At 38.6% G+C, this 15736-nt stretch overlaps 1 protein-coding gene across 27 annotated transcripts in view; it reads right to left on the bottom strand.

The window, feature by feature from the left end:
* PHF21A (PHD finger protein 21A) overlaps window positions 1-15736 on the bottom strand; it is a 195739-nt gene extending 180003 nt beyond the window's left edge. For 4 of the 27 annotated variants that reach the window (XM_045039193.1, XM_045039198.1, XM_045039189.1 and 1 more), the window contains exon 1: window positions 15447-15733. The gene's annotated coding sequence lies outside the window, so the exon portion shown is untranslated. Of the gene's footprint in view, window positions 1-12393; window positions 13146-13201; window positions 13261-14202; window positions 14381-15446 lie in introns of those variants that run through there. The other 23 variants (XM_045039213.1, XM_045039200.1, XM_045039210.1 and 20 more) reach the window with 12 other exon arrangements.

Below are 15736 nucleotides of genomic sequence, written 5' to 3' on the forward strand. Positions count from 1 at the left end.
AACGGCCTGGCCTCTCGAGCTATGGGTACTATTAATTATTCATGTTTTACTTACGAAGGAAGAGAGGCAGAGGCACAGAGGGTGAAGTGATTTGACCATTATCACAGAGCTACCGTAAAGTGGCAAAGCCAGGATTTGAACCCATGCAAACTGTGTCGACCTGATACTTAACCAGTGATCTTCATTTACTTCCATGCTAAAAACTTCCCTTCACCTGAATTGCATGAAAACAAAACTTCTAACCTTTCCAACAAAATTACTAAATTGTAAGCCTTCGTGCTTTGACTAATTAAGAGAAAAGTAGTAGTACTCTTCTAAGCATGCACACCAGACTTCTTTATAGGCACAAGGGATACGCCCCTAGTGATTAGATCATTGCACTGCTCAGGAAGTGGCACACTGTAAATCTGGTTAAGAGCCCCTAGCCCATCTCTCTCCACACTCAGACCCACGCTAACCATGCACTGCAAGGAACAGGCAATTCAGAGATGTCCCAGTGCAATCTCCTATAAAATGAATGTCACTCTGGAAGTATCCAAGTGTGTATAGTAGTACCCTTCCAATACCCTTTCTTCTTCTTCCCAAACACCATAAAAAACACCACAAAAGGAATGAATGAATCTAAGCTACTTAAAAATCATAACAAATGTCCAATGATAACTACAAATTTAAATGAGAAAAAAAATGCAAAATTCTCATAGTTTTGTAACTTGTCCAAATTCTACATTCAAAAAAGGATGGGCCTCAAAAAAAAAAAAAAAAAAAAAAAAAAAAAAAAAAAAAAAAAAAAAAAGCCTAGCCCTCTTTGAAAGTCTCAATTCTTAAGACTATCTTATTATCATAAATGTGCCTTGAAAGGTGAGCGAAAAATCCATTTTTACCTCAGATTCTGAATATTTTCATACACATATTTAAAACAAAAATCATTGCTGTTGCATTACAAGTCACTGGGCTTTTCACCCTAATATCTACTACTATGACAATGTGTTTAATTACATAAATAAAAATGAGCATGGATTTAATACTGGTATGCTAACAAGTTATGGGTAAAAACAAATAAATACAGAAGAACAGGACTGGACCTAGAGGTACTGAGAACTTGACACAATGAGAAAAGGAACTATGCAGCTCCCTCCATTGACATCGTAAAGTTGCCACATTTTCTGGGCTCTCTTTTGAATTAATGTGGCATCTGTTCCAAGTACAGCATGCTAACATTTTACTAAAAGATATTTTCATTCTACATTTGTATGTGGTTTGCTTTTTATTTGAACTCCTGTTTTATTTCAGTGGTCATTATTTCTTTATACCAACTTGTCCATTTGGCATTCCTAATCTATCTCCCCTGTGCACAAAAAGGGTGGGGAACCATCAGTTTTAAACCCTCTAACAGCAATAATTACAATATGCTTTGCATATAGATTAAATAAAGAAAATAAGCAGCACAAAGATTTTTGTAGGCTTTTTAGTATCAGGTCCTGATAAGTTAACAGCATCTGTTCCTTTCAGAAAAAGATTTCTGCTCTGAAGTACTGGTAGGGGGGGTGGGGGAAAGGAGAGGAGAGAAATAAACAAATACTAAATAGAATAATCCAAGTGACAAAGTTTGGTCTTCATGAAATGATGATTTCAATAATTTGCACGTATCCAACTCTATCGAACGAGAACTGCTTTTTATGACATCCTCAAAAATGCTGCAGCAACAAGCCAAATACAACCACTTGTACTTAACATGCATGCTGCATACTCCACAATGTTACGTCATATCAGGCACAGAGAAGACGCTTACCAAGCTATCCTGCGTTCTATAAACTGCCTAACAACAACAGAAAAAGGCACTGCCATCTCTATAGTGGGAGTAAGAGCTGTCAGGGTAGGCAGCCTCTTCCCTTTGGTCAACTAGAAGAAAACAAATAAGGCTTATATTTCTGTCTTTTAAGCTCACCTCTCCCAAGGCCTTTACTCTCAATCTTTCGGCCTTTCTCAGAAAGAAAGGCTGTTTCTTTAAAATTAAAAAGCTGCAAAAGATCACTCCAACTTAAAAGCCCCACACCTTGTGCCAACTGTCCTCCAGGTGTCCCCATGGCTGCCTCTTCTGCGGAAGAATGGCCTTTCTGGAGCACTAGTCACCAAGTGGGTGCACCCACACCCTGCACATGGAAGGGGGCCATGGAAGGAATTATTACAACTTATATTTATATTTTTATTTTTTTTAACTTTTTTTCTTTGAGACAGAGAGAAAGCATACTCCAGCATGGGGAGAGGGGCAGAGGGAGGGAGGGAGGGAGGGAGGGAGGGGGTAGAGGGTGACAGAGACAGACAGACAGCGAGAGAGAGAGAGAGAGAGAGAGAGAGAGAGAGAGAGAGAGAGAGAGAGAGATCCCTAAACAGGCTCCCTGCTCAGATCATAGCAGAGCCCGACACTGGGCGCAATCCCACCACACTGGGATCGTGACCTGAGCCGAACGCTCAACTGACAGAGCCACCCAGGCGCCCCAGTATCAGCCTTTTTTAAATTGCAGCTTTCCCGTATGTTTTATAACATACATAAAACAGTAATTCATAAAATTACATACAAATATACATTTACTGGTAGTCATAATTTTTTAAAGTTTGGAGACAAGAGGCTACAAAGGCCAAAAGTTAAGAGAGGAAAATTAGGCTCTGCCATTAACTTACTCACATTCTTGTCTCTGCCTCAGTTTGACCATCCATGACATGAACTGAGCCTTCTGTACAGTTATAAGACTATTTTGAGAAATAATAAAATACTTTCGAGGGCATGGTCCGAGCCACACAAAGTAAAAAGCACATATGAATGCTACCGATGAGAAAACTCTTGAACTAGCTTGCTAAAACTGACTATACTGTAGTTTAAATAAACTGCCCAGGACACCTGGGTGGCTCAGTCAGTTTATCATCCAACTCTTGATATGGGCTCAGGTCATGATCTCACAGTTTTGTGGGTTCGAGGGCCGCATCAGGCTCTGAGCTGACAGTGAGGAGCCTGCTTAAGATTCTCTCTCTCCCTCTCTCTGCCCCCCCCCCCCACTTGCACCATCTCGGTCTCTCTCAAATAAAATAAAACTTAAAAACAAATCAAAAATAAATAAAGTAAACTGCTATGTCCTAGCAGATCCAATTCTTGGAATTTTAAAGCCAAGCTTCAGCACTACTAAATATGAGTCTAAAGAAGCATTAAGGCACCTTAGACACAAGGAGTGCATTCTAGAACTAGGAAGGCCTTTTTTTTTTTTTTATAAGGAAAAGTTTATTACCTATGAAAGAAAATTTTTTTAATTTAAAAATTACAAAGGTGAATTATGACTAATAACCTTAGCACCAAGATAAAACTCTCAAAGCCTTAATGTAGATTATAAGGCCTTGCCTATGTCTTATTTTACACAATGCCAGAAACACAAATGGCACTCGGATAATTTATCTTTTTCTTCTTTTGTTGCTTTAAAAAATGGGGGGTTTTTTAGGGGCGCCTGGGTGGCTTGATTGGTTAAGCGTCCGACTTCAGCTCAGGTCATGATCTCACGGTCCGTGAGTTCGAGCCCCGCGTCGGGCTCTGTGCTGACAGCTCAGAGCCTGGAGCCTGTTTCAGATTCTGTGTCTCCCTCTCTCTCTGCCCTCCCCTGTTCATGCTCTGTCTCTCTCTGTCTCAAAAATAAATAAACGTTAAAAAAAAAAATTTTTTTTTTAAATGGGGGGTTTTCAGTGTAACATTTGGTAGTGGTTAAGTGAGTAGGGATGGGAATGGGAGTAAGGTCAGCCAACACTCTTCACATAAAGATGAGATAACTAATTCCCATGCAGGATACCTATCTACGTGCCGATTAAGCGGTACTGGTTTGAGGTTCCATTAATTAAAATATTAAAATTATTTCCTCAGCTTTAAAACACTATTCTGATTTGTAAATGTTGAATGAATGTCTCCTAACAACCAAGAAGAGAGCCCACCAGTTTAAAAAAAAAGTTATGTGAAACCATAATTGATCTCTTTATAAATAGTAGCTACCAGAATAAACTAGCAGAACTTAATTTTGAAATGATGTCTCCTAAATTACTTGCACAGGACAGAAAATGGTGTTGTCATTTTAAATTGGTTAACGTTTTTTAAAGTTTTAAAAATAACAATGACCATCTCTAAGGCATTAGGCACAAGTAAAAAGAACTTAAAATGCTTTTTGCCCCATAGGTAACCATCAATCTAGAGTGCAGGTTTATAACCTTAATGTATAAACCTTACCTCTCTCCTTTCTACCTCACTCCCACTTCCTAATGAGCAGTATTTTCAAGAACAAGTTTTTTAAATAGCCACTTGAAAAAGAGTAAACTTCAGGACGGTATCATGGTATAATTCTATTTATTTTTGAAATGGATATATATAGTACATATTTAAAACACAAGAAAATTTAGAAGTAGAATGGGATGACTTTAATTTTCTACTTTATAATAACTATATGGTTAGACTAACTCAGATGCACTGCCTTTATAATATGTCTTAAAAGAAAGGCCATTTCTCGTCAAACCCTCTAAAACTCTGACAGTTACCTAAGGACTAATTAAAATAGCCAATGTAAAATATTTGCACTTACTCAGAAAATGTATGAAATAACGTACCATGCCAAAGTGCTCAAATTCAAACCTTAAGAAATAGATCTTCGTCCCCACTCCATGCTAGGCACTGTGCTTCACAACTGGCATACAGTGATGAACAAGACAGGCACTATCTCAAAAGCCTTCATTTCCATTCCATTCCAAAGCTCACTATTCCCAAAATAATCTAACCCAACCAAAATCAACATGAAACATTCTCAAAATGATATAGCATAGCTGTGGCCATTTCCGTAAATTAAAAACTTCTTTAGTAATTCATTTTCTAGGTTTTTAACAGGAATTATTACATACTTTAACACAATATTACGGACACTTAAGAGGAAAGGTTCTGGACTCAAACCTGGGCTTGAATTCAGGTGGTAGCATTTGCTACACCTATGTGATCCCAGGGAGGCCTTCATTTCCTCATCTATAAAATGGGGGTAGGGTAAGAACAGTAAATCCTCAGAATACTGCTATGAGAATTACAATTAAATGAGATCCTGTATATAAAAAGGCTTAGCACTATACATAATAAGTACTCGGTAAATGTTAAACCCTTATTATTATTGTTGTTGTTATTAAGACAACAAATAACCCTACGGTACAAGAGCCGTTCACAACCTGCCAAATAGTCTTGTATTTATGCCACTTTTCCAAGAACAAATACATATATCTGTGTAAGTTTGTATATTAACGTATAAAAATACTTTTCAATATAAAAGCCCATAAGTGAAAGTTTTTATTACCATAACAACACACCAGTACATTTATGATACTTATATATATTACATACACACACACACAATGTATCAGTGGCACACTGTCAAGAACTATGCTAGAACAAGTTAAGAACTTGTCTGTTGGCCATGGACAGGGGGGTACTCAGATGATTCTAACTCATATACGAAATTTTTTTTTTAAATATTAACATTGTTAACACGACACAGACAAACATCTTAAAATCCAGGCATCAACTAGTGATTAAAAACTCGATTTATACATACCACTTTAGTCTATAAAGTACATTCATGAGTATTATCTCACCCGGTCCTTTGAACAGCATAGTGAAACAGGCTTTTACCATTATCCCCATTGTACCACAGAGAAAACTAAAGCCCAGCAAGGTTGAATTTCCCAGGAGCACACTGCTAGTGACAAGACTAGTCTCAAAAGCCAAGTCCTCTGACATCATCACAGTTGTTTCACTTCCACTGGCCTGGGACATTTCATTAAAAAAAGACAGAAAACTGTGCTCAATATTGTAGGTGTGTCAGAGGACTCTACAGGGATTACTCACGGCTGCCCAGTTTTACTCTCCTTATTTCCGACTTTGGTATTTCAAAAATTACACGTGTGTAATTATAAAATGTAGATAAGGAGAATTCATCCAAATCTGATCTTTCCTGCATTGGCCAATTAATACTAGAGATTATTTTACCCCTTATAAAACTTAGCCTTTTGTATTTCCCTTCTTTGTAACCACTGAAATTTATTTCATTTTAATGTTGGGTCTTAAAAAGTCAAGTTAATATAAGATAAATAAAACCACTCATAATGTGGAAGCATATCCGATCAGATCCCACAAATTTTTGACACATCTAAAGAATCAAAATATTAACAAATTTCAGTTCATATTTATGAGAGAAAAAAGGTTAGTATTATTATAGTGCGTTTGTTTGTTGAGTAAACGAGTACTTAAATAATTACTACTAAAGGCAGAATCTTCTTTAAAAACACAGCAGCGCTCAGCAATAATATCCCATGAACTATATTCAAGCTGGAAAAAGCTGGAATAGATACTGGCCAGGCAGGTAAGAAAGACACGATCTTGATTCCGTATACCCTCAAACTAAAGCACATACATCACAACTTATGCTTACATTTTACAATATTCCCAGATGTCTCTTTCCCTTCTCAAAAGCTAAAAGAGACTAGCCATGGAGATAAAAATATCCTACAAGTTCAAGAGCCTAAAAGAAGTGTCCTAAAAGAGAAAAAGAATGTAAAGACTTATGATTTTTTTGAACCTAACATTTTAAGTACAACCCACAGACCTGAAACTACATTTTCTTTCTGGGGCTGCTCACTGGCCTCCAATACATCAATCCTGTAACACCGTGAACTGTGGTGATGGATTGGTTCGTGCTTCTAAACACAACAGAATTTTTCCAAGGTTACTTACACTGTGACGTGAGGAACATTTTTGCAGCGTCTTATTTTCTTTAATCAAACTACTTTGGATATTTTACCAGTGCACACATTATGAATGAAGAAACTTTCATTATTTTTTTGAACTTTCCAAAGTCAACCAAGGGCTGCGGTACAGTGACAAAGAGCTGAATCCTGGTCAAAATTCTGCTACTGGCTGGTTGTCTGACTTGAGGCACGTATCACTTAGGGAGAAACTGAGGTGCAAAGACATTTTACGTACAGCAAAAACTTCTAAGGAATTGCCACATCATCACCATAGGACAAAAATCTCAAGGTCTTATCAGAAACAGGCTAGGCTTCTAATCAGATAATAATGTAAAAAGAGAGGGGAAAATGGGAAGCACGCTGTTTATTTAGTAACAAGAACCACTACTACTACTGCTGCTACGGCTACTTCTGAACATTTACTGAGGCTTTATTATGTGCCAGGCACTGTGCCAAGCACTTCCACAGACTTTAACATTTACTCCCTGCAACAACATACTGACATTCATTAATAAAAGAATCAGAACTTTAAAGAACAAAAAGAATAGAAATTTAAACTCACGACTGAAAATGTAAACAAATTGTTAAAGAAACCTTACCTTTTTCTCTTTCAGACTACATCTTTGAGTAGTAAATTTACACTAAAACTACATTAAGTTTCAGGCATCTGTCTTCCATTTTAAAAATACTAAGATTCAAGGGGTGCCTGGGTGGCGTAGCCGGTTAAGCGTCAGACTCTTGATCTCAGCTCCGGTCATGATCTCATCTCGCAGTTTGTGGGTTTGAGCCCCACGTGGGGCTCTGCGCTGATGGTGTGGAGCCTGCTTGGGATTCTGTCTTTCCTTCTCTCTGCCCCTCCCCCACTTGTATGTGCACGGAAATAAATATAAAACAATTTTAAATAAAAAAATAATAAATACTAAGATGCAAGATGTTGACAATTATGACAGAATAATAATAATAAAAAACCTCTGAGCTTAAATACGGGCACTGAATAACTGGCCCCATTCAAAGAAAAGAGAACAGCATATATCAGGCCCTACGATTATAAGCTCCTGATGCCCATAAGAGCAATCTATATGCTGTAATTATAAAGTGATCTAGCACCACCACAGACAACAAAAAAATTTACAACTGCTAAGTTTTAAATATATAAACACACACATATACACATGTATCAGTTATTGTACATGTAAATCTTATAGTAGCTGATAAAACAACAACAAACTAATCCAAGATAAACTAAAACAGCAGAGTGTTTCTGAAGACTCACTTTAGAATAACAGCACCATGATAATTATAATATTACCAATCAAATTTTACTTAGCAGAAAGTTCTTAGAGGCTTGGAAAGCTGTTTGTATAAAATGGAGTAGACAAGAGGGAAGGGTTCTCTGTGCTGTTTAAATCAACTACAGGTCCCAGCATGCAATGCTCTAATCCGAAGTTAAGCAAAAACCCGAAATGCATCCTGGGACTTGTAGTAAGTAAACCACTTCACTCTATCACTGTAAGTTTCAAGAAAGTCTGAACTATCTCGAGCACAATTTGACAAGATCTTATTATCAGGGCCTAGTCAAACTCAGATCTAACTTGTTTGCTCTCTGCTCCGGCAGTTTCTTTAGTGCATATTGGAAAAGTATCAATATTTAGAACAACATTTTCACATTAGAAAAACCTCATACAGGATAAGCATATAAAAGAAATGCTTAAAAAGAAAAAAAAAAGGTTTTATACAATTAAAAAAATTTTTAAACCATGATACTCAAAGCCATTTTTTTAAGTTTGGTTGGATCAGTATCAAAGCTCTCTATCCCCCTCCCCAAAAAAGTTTTAATTGTTTTATCAGGTTTTCTCTTAACAGTTTTTCAAGTTATATTTTATATGTAATTTTTCTCACAGAAAATTCTCATACAAAAACATTTACCATACTCTAATAATGCACATTAGGAAATATATTCTTAAAGTAATACATACACATAACACCATCACACGTACAAAAACAATAATACTTAAGTTTCTCTTTTGTCAAGTCCTTACTCAATTATTTTTGCCCTCCACTCCTAGCCCCTCATTTCACACACATACACGTTTCCAGAAAGAACACTTAGGAAAAAAATATTCCAAGTACAGACTCATTTCTCTCATCCACTGACCTCTTCTAAAAACACAAAAGATTTTTTTTTTACCTATCAATAACATGTCCAAACCCAAACAGGTAACTTTTGAGCCATTATTTATGTATTTACAGTTTCTACACACATCCCTATTTTCTGCAAGACTGAGGAAGGAGGCTGGGAAAAAACTAAGTGCAATCTGCATCAGGAGGCCTAACACAGGTGGTGGGTTATTTTCAGGCAACAGCACCTTCACAAACATGCTGTGGAATATAGTCCAAGAAATTCCTAACAAGGAAAGATAAGCTGGCACACAAATTTAACACAATCCAGCTAAAAATCACCTGCAACACATGTTACTACATTTCACCATAAAAGTGACAGGCTACTACAGGATCTGAAGCTTCATCAATACAACATACTGTCCATAAGGCCAGAGATAGCAGTTGCCATGGTTACTATCACCCACTTTTATCAGGAAATTATTGTCATTATTCTGAAGTTTTTGGTACTTATTTAAAAATCTAAAAAAAAAAAAAAAAAACAGTCTAGGGTTTGACTGTTAATTGAATGAATGAATCAACTACTGTTTGATTTGTAAGTATGCTGCTTTAGAGATGCACATGGTTAACAATACTTGGATCTGCAGCAGAAAAAAATCAATTCCTTTCTGCTGCTCCTTCTCCTCAAGTACTGACAGTTTGTATTCTCAATGCAGCCAAAACAATAAAACAAAACCCATCTTTTTGGCTTCTGTGTTTAAGTTATTTTTTGTCCCCTAGGCCCACAGAGTCAAAATAAAGCCTAGATCACCAACCTGTTAGGCCCCATTCCCTTCCTATCACCCTATTACCGATTCACTTGTCTATTTAAAAAAACTGAAAACATTTCCATTGATGATTCCAAAATATAGGAAAGAACAGTTTCCTTCAACAGAGACCTGCTATTTTTTTATTTCTTAAAACAGGGGGAGGCCTTGCAATGTATTGGAGGAAGAGAAATGGAGGGGTATTCAAACTGCCACACAAGTGTCTAGTGTAAGAAAGTTGCTATAGAAAACCCAAAGGTTGACTGAACCTCATATATTATCTCGAAAAGGGAAGAGTTCATCACCACCCCCAGTTGAACACTGAACTGACAGACAAGTAAATCAAAAGTTATTCTTAAACATCTATTTCAGCATTCTCACAAAAGATAACTCCAAAAATTTAATACACAAATAAGAATTATATGAAAGCCTAAAAAATAGCAAGCCACATATACACACAAGCAAGAAAACATATGCTATTTAAGAAGTAATTATCTACAAAAAATTTAAAACAGCGTTAGCATATTACCTCCTTAAAAAAAAAAAATCTCAAAGCAGCAAAAATACACACCTGCTAAATTTAAAGTGATCAAAATATACTGCTATGCTCCTAAAGAATACTTAGGGCCTACTGAAAAGCCTATGTACAAAAAGTTCCTGAGAAGTCAACAAAAATCACGATTATTTCCGAGGACATATTAACATGAAGATTCAAACATACTTCAAGAAATCAAGTCTGAAATAGATATGAAGGAATTCTGTCAAAGGTTAGAGACCTAAAACTGTAATCCCTTCCTTTTCTCCCTTTGAATAGCAATTAAATACAAAAGACTTCAGCAATAAAATACTAAGAATACAAAATTTAAAAGCATATTACCATAACCCTAACTTCAGTATTTCCTTAACAAAAAACAAAAAACCAAAAACCAAATTTAAGCATTCACTGTCCGTAGGATAAAAAAGTTAATACTACCCTGAGAGGTTTCATTTTTATCTAAACAGTCAAATGTTTTTCTCACTTCACACAGAAACAAGTTTCTATATTTAATTTCTAATTAAAGGGGCTATTTCATTAAGAGCAGTCACTTCTAAAATTTAAGATACTAAACCTTTTGAAATGCTCATAAACACCAGGACTCCCAATTATCTCTATTTTATTTTATTTTAGTACAAATTTGTGAGCAGAGTCTATTAAAAAAGCTACAAATCAAGGCTCTGAGTTTTAAACTTTGGGGTTATTTTTGCGCAAAAAATATCTCAGTGCACTCCTCTAGATTTGAGTAGTCATTTCCTCAAGCATCCCTCTAAAAGAGGCAAAATGATATACACATGTACCTAATACTAATACATACAGATATACTTCTTTTTCACTTTGAAACAAGCTTGAAGGCTTTAGTTAGCACGAATTTTTCAGAAAGTTAACAGAATCCCTCAAAACAATCAAAACCTTAACTGTGACATCTGTTACTCTGTGTGTTAATGAGAGTCTATAGAAGAATCCAGGAACTTAAATATTCACTAAAATCAACTACTATCACATCAATGAAAAAATGAAGGAAAATTTTAATGGAGGATACACATCTCACAGGATCTACAAAAAGAAAAATGATCTTTATTTTTTAATTATGAGAAACTGCCTCCACAGCAATTTTTAAACAAAGCTTCAAAACTGTTAACAAAGAGCTTTTTGGTAACCACAGTAGCATTAAAAAAAAAAAAATCAGAAAGTGTTGGGGGGTACACTTTTAATGTGCTCATTTCCCAAATCATGGGGATAAAGTTAACATTTTAAAGACAGAAGTTTCTGTCCATGTATTAATTAGTTACCCATCTCAACATCTGCATGGCTTCTGATAATTTACAAAGAACTTTTACAATGTATTATCTCATTTGATCTTACTGAGAAAAAAAGTACAGTATTATGCCTAGAAAACCGACAAAATGCAAAGCAGGTTCATCAGATTTTCTACACATTTCTAACTTTCTAAAACTTTGATATAAAACTTTGCAAGCTACCACCGTCGCATATTTCCAGGGATAAATCAACTCACCTAACACTAATAGGGTTTCAAAGGAGCATGTGCTGTAGATGCTATGAAACTACTTTCATCTTTATGCAGTTATTGTTACTAATGTACATATCAGCAATGACCTATACTCACAGATATAACTTTACTTACAGTTCAAGAATCTCTTTGGAGACCAACTCAAAGACAGCAACCACATACATGTATTTATGAAGGTGAGTGCCTAAAAATTTATCCATTAGGATTACTGTCCATAGATGTGAGACATAAACACAGAAATTAAAATTTTTCCATACAGTATCTCCCTTTCCAGAATTTCAAGTACCCAATATCCTACTTGTATTAATATTACAGGGATGACACAAAAACCTAAAGCCCCAAGTCAGACCAACTTCTTTTGTTTATAGCCAGTGCACGGTAATTTTTTCACATAAGTGTTCAACAGCCCACTCACCAATACAAAACTAACTGATCATCAAAATAATTCTAAGAGCACTCTGTACGTAAGCGTGGCATTAAGCTATCCACAATAACAAAGCTACTTTGCATACTATTGTAAGCAGGTAAAAAGCGATCAAACATTTCAGTATCAAATAACAAACATAGTTTACTAATGGACTTTTTTTAAATGGACTTACTCAAAGTTCTTTCTGGAACTTTAAGGTGTTAATCCTGCTGCTTAGTTGAAGCTAATAGAGCTATAATAAGTAGCAAGACCCTCAGAATTCAGAGATTGGCTCTATCTTGCTGTAGCACCTCCTGCTGGATAGCATTTAGAGCTCTTCATGTAAGCAGAAGAAGAGTATTTCTGAGGCAGCTTCTCCCAGATGACTGAATGGGGAAAAGGATGAACCCTTCAAAGCTAAAAGAAAGAGGGCCCTGTCCATCACTTATATCTCTTAAAGAGAAAATCTGGCATTGGTACGACTCTTTTTAATCTATCACTATTCTGGTTCCATAAAGACCTGCCTGAGTCCAAAGTGCAACATGCTTAAATAAAGCTTGCAAAATTATCTCAAAACTACCTTTAAAAGCCTTCAAAAGCACTCAAGCAAAAGACTTTATTACGGCCAGTCAAGCAATGCCAGTCATATTCAAATACCATTATGTTAACAAAAGCAAAAGTCTGATATAAAAAAAAAAAAGCATCTGGAATATTTTTAACATATTAGCCAGAAGTTTGTGTTTTGAGACTTTTCTGCACTATTACTATGCTCCCTTTAAGGATAGTTGTCTATCTACTTAAGTTTTAAGTACAGAAATTTTTTGAAACAGGAGTATAACTGCACACGAAAATTTCCTCCTTGCCATCAAGAAGTATGTCTTGATATTTTAAAATGTATTCTTCAGACATTTTTAATAGCCCCTAATAAGCTAGTGTTAAGCCCACAATGTAGAGTCCATTTACAAGCGAAGACAGGAAAGAAAGAATAGAAAGGAACTTACCAAAATCAAAATGAATAATAGTATTTCCAGTAAAAATGTAGTAACAGTTTCCTACAATGCTGTGAAACCAAGTAAATTGTGAAACTTAAGTAAAAAAAGGGAGGGAGGGGGCTACTCTTCAAAAACCAAAAGCAAAACTGACCTATTTATTTCTAGTGCCCAAATGTGAGACAACACCAGATGTAAACAAACAACATAAACACTGAAAAGTACACTTAGATGTCTTAGTCCCAGTTTCAGTCCCCTTACCAGGCCCTCAATGAAGCCAGAGACGTTCATGAGTATCCTCTCCAAAAGGAGATATTCTAGCTCCCTGCCCTAAAGAACTCCTATAAAGTGTGTCTATGAAAAGGCTTCCTTCCTAGAGTGCACAGCTGCTTCAAAAAGAGGAGAGAAAAAAAAAAAAACTTTCACAACCCAAATTAATCTGATTCTAATATTCAGCTATCAATTATTAATACAGGCATGTTCTCCCTTTAACGTCCCCAGCTTAAGCATCTACATTCCTGACACCTACTATTAACAAAAAATGTACAGCTTACATCCCAGCTATGGGGCAAATCTCTGAAATCCAAAACACAGCCACAAAGTTCACTGTCAAGGCCAATGCTGAGGCCCACACACGCCCGGACCTTAACTCACATTTGAAATTCTAGAAAGCCACACTTGCAGACATCATTTAAAAACAACACAATGTGGACGTGCAGAGTGAGATCCTCTACTTCAAGACCTAAACAAAGAATATTTCAACATATGCCCTGAATATGATGACACCGGATTCACCAATGAAAACAAAACCTGCCTACCATTAGCAGTCCTACCCTCATCTCAACAACTCAACTACTTAGAAATCACTCTCAGCACATCTGCACCCTACAACCGGCGTGTGGCCTTCTCCGGGGGTGCAAGCCACAGACAAAGTTGAACCGAGACATTCTTCCCCTGGTGCCCAATCTCGATATCAACCCCTCCCCTACCAGGGCCACCTTGCTGCTACCCACCATAGCGAACGTGGTCAGGGGAAAAAAAGAAATCCTAACAGCACCGCTCAGCAGAATAAAGAGACCAAAGAGAGGATGACGAGAAGTGTTGGGAACTGCGTGCACGACGGGGCTGGACCAAACGGAAAGAGTCCCACTCCGCGCGCCCCTCCCCCCGGCGGGGGCGCGGGCGGGGGAGGGGCGGCCGCGGCCCCTCTCAGAGCGGCCTGCCGGCCCCGGCCCGCGCGGGGTCCCGGGGGCGCCCCGCGGCCGCAGGCGGCGGGGGCGAGTGCGGGAGGGCCGGCCCCGGGGTGAGGGGTGCAGGCAGACTCTCCGGAATAACAAGTTGCAGAAGAAGAAGAATAAGCGGAATTTCCCCAACGCTGCTCCGGCCACCCAAGACAAATGCACCAACACACACACACACACACACACACACACACACACACACACAGTCGGGCCCGGCAGCGTCAGCAGCCGCAGCTTTTTTTTTTTTTTAACCAGATCCCTCAGTCACCAAACAAGATGGTTTTCCAAAAAAAAAAAAAAAAAAAAAAAAAAAAAAAAAAAAAAAAAAAAATTAATTAATTAATTAAATAATCATAATAAAAACTTCCCCCCGACAGCATCCCGGGGGTGGGGGGGGCAGGGTGATGAAGGAGCCAAGGCGACCATCCCCGGGCCGAGGGACAGCCGAGGGGGCGGACGAGGCTCCGCGCCCCCCGCCCCCGCCGGCGGCCCCCTCCCCGGCCCCCCGCCGGGACAATGTGACGCCCCCTCCCCGCCACCCCCGGCGCGCCGCCTCTGTCACCCGCTTCGGCCCAGCACTCAGCGCCCAGGCTCCCGAGGCTGCTCATAAACTTACTTCCAATTTATCCTGGGGAGGGGTGGAGGGCAGAGGGAAGGAAGGGGGAGACAAGGTTTTTCCATTGTCTTTTTTTTAGGGGGGGAGGAATAGGAAGGGCACGCAGGGGGGCGCCCCGAAGGGGAAGTTATTGCTCAAATCTCAAGTTGACTGAGGGGTCCTGACGAGAACACCCCCCTTTCCCTCCTCCCTCCCACACACCCCTCCCCTCCCCCTACCTCCCCCCCACAACAAACTCCAAGCAGGCAGCCCCAGTTCCTCCCAGAGACAAACACCAGAGACAAGACAGAGACAGGGAGAGGGGGAGAGGGGGAAGGGGGGAGGGAGGGGAAAGAGAGCTACTCAAGAAAAAAAGAGGAGAGTGAGGAGAAGAGAGAATGGAAAAGCTGGGATACTGCACCCTCCTGCTGCTGGCTGGTTGTCCCCCCTGGCAGCTGGAGGCAGGAACTCTGAGCAGGAGAAGCAGGAGGAGGAGGAGGAGGGAACTCTTCTTCATGGGGAGGGAGGGAAGAAGCTGGAGCTGCTGCTGCTGCTTCTGCTGCTGCTCTGGGCCTCTCGCACTTTTTAGATATTAGTGTGTTAAGATGGTAGGTTGTTCCCTTCTCCCTCCTCCTCCTCCTCCTCTCCTCTCCCTCTCTCTCTCTCACTCACTCTCTCTCTCCCTCTCTCTCTCTCTCTCTCTCTCTCTCT

The sequence above is a fragment of the Felis catus genome, chromosome D1, assembly GCF_018350175.1.
Source record: "Felis catus isolate Fca126 chromosome D1, F.catus_Fca126_mat1.0, whole genome shotgun sequence".
NCBI classification, from domain to species: Eukaryota; Metazoa; Chordata; class Mammalia; order Carnivora; family Felidae; genus Felis; species Felis catus.